Here is a 1,978-nt window from a genome sequence, read left to right on the forward strand (position 1 = left end):
AATCAGGGCAAACGGGCAGTTGCCCAGGCAACAGTAGCCCGTACCTGTGCACGTCCCAGACCCCTAATTGGACTCATCTGCTGTCCATCAGGACCAAAACCCTCAAAGCCAAAACCAAAAGCCTCTTTTACAACCCCCAACCCCCCCACCCGTAGTCACTACACTTGAATTAACCTAAATCCCGGACACATACTACCAGTATATATCCCAAACTTTTTGCACATCCCTTGTATTTGCACACTCTGCACTAAACCCATCAGACTGTTTATCTAATTGCTATATAGGTAATTTGTATAGATTAATGTCTATTTTTATTATTTATTTTATATTAATGTTTGTGTTTGTTTATATGCACCAAATCACCCAGGCAAAATCCTTGTAAGTGTTACTTGGCAATAAATCCATTTCTGGCTCTGATATAAATTAATTCATGTAATTATCCTTTTTGATCACATCATTACAGTTGCTCTATTGAAAAAGGTAGTGCAGCTGCAGAAGAATTAGCTTTGATCCCTGGGTCTTTGGGCTTTGACACCCCAAAATCGTTAAAGCATTTTGACCTGCGCTCTGTTTGTGTGTTCTGCCTTTAAAACAATAGGTGTACCTCAAAATGCGAGCGTCAGACACTTTCACTGCATTTAAGCCTTTAGACGTACTTGCAAAGAGCGACAAACATTGAGATCCTAAATCAAAATTTGAAAAAAACGTAATTTGTCAGATGCTCCTTGGATGTTGGTTATTAAAATCAGGATCAGTATACAGTATATGACTAAATACTTGTGGTGCATGGTGTGGTCACATGGTTTCTGCTCTAGGGAACACTACATCAGTGAAACATCAAGAAGGCTGGAAAAGAGACTGAGGCCCTCATGTACTGTATGTACATTTGCAAACGTAGCATTATCAGCGCCATGGGCAACCTGCAGAACGCATGCAGACTGCAAAATTCCCACTGTTGATGCTATGACTGTTTGAAAAGATCCTAATGCCAATATTTGTAGTGTAGCGAGAAGTTAGACATCTGCTGGAATGGAATGTGAACGCTGAGTCGGAGATTCAATGTCACCTTTGATTTCTTCCAGTAACTGTAATATCACACGGCTGCTTAATCTGTAACACTTTATGATTTTGTGTTGGCTCAACTGAAAAAGTGTGATCCTTGTGGAAAAAAACCCTTTCAGCTTGTCTACTTTGCCTGTCTTCGTCTTGCTCGGATTACTGCTGCCGACACCAGGAGGCATATGCGAGGAAACCTGCTTGCGGCTGGTTTACAGTTGCTTTTAATAAGAGTAAAGTGCACGTTTTAATTAGGTGCACTTTACTCTTTGCCTCCCATATCTTTATGGAAAACTCCCCTTTCCCCTTGACTGCATATTTTCAGTTCCCATGACAGGCTGGTTTGTAATTACCTGCTTTTTATGCGCACGTTGTGAAAAGAATACGCCTGAAGTCGGCGCACAAGTGCTAGTACATGAGCCCCTGAATGCACTCTGCATAGCACCAGAAAGATAACAACATTTAGCTGTCTATGAACACCCAACCAAAACTACCAAAACTACAACGACCAATGCAACCTGCAAATCAAGGGTACATGACTAATGGGGTAGCTGAACTTGCGTGACCGTTAGCGAGCTAATCTATAAGCATACTACTTTTGGTTGTGCAAGCTGCAATGGTATTCATTACACCACACTGACTGGGTGTTAGAGGCTGATTGTTTCATGTTTGAATTTGAAATAGAAATATGGTACAGTGTATCACTCCCTGATGTGCAGATTTGAGTTGCGCACTTTGCAACAAGTAGCATAAAAGATGCTAACGAGAGACTTCTGTAATGTCAATACAATAAAAATTGACCTACTTAACTTAAGTTGGTTCACTACTGGCTACAAGTTACCAATGAAAGACAACAAAGGTTGTCAGTTGAATGTTGTTTTTAGCTAACGTTAGCAATTCAAACAGCCATAGATAGCTAAAA

At 40.6% G+C, this 1,978-nt stretch overlaps 1 protein-coding gene across 1 annotated transcript in view; it reads right to left on the reverse strand.

The window, feature by feature from the left end:
• chrm4a (cholinergic receptor, muscarinic 4a) overlaps window positions 1-1,978 on the reverse strand; it is a 154,715-nt gene that overhangs the window by 56,642 nt on the left and 96,095 nt on the right. The gene's annotated exons all lie outside the window — the stretch shown is intronic.

Source organism: Etheostoma spectabile, chromosome 24 (assembly GCF_008692095.1).
Source record: "Etheostoma spectabile isolate EspeVRDwgs_2016 chromosome 24, UIUC_Espe_1.0, whole genome shotgun sequence".
Lineage (NCBI taxonomy): Eukaryota > Metazoa > Chordata > Actinopteri > Perciformes > Percidae > Etheostoma > Etheostoma spectabile.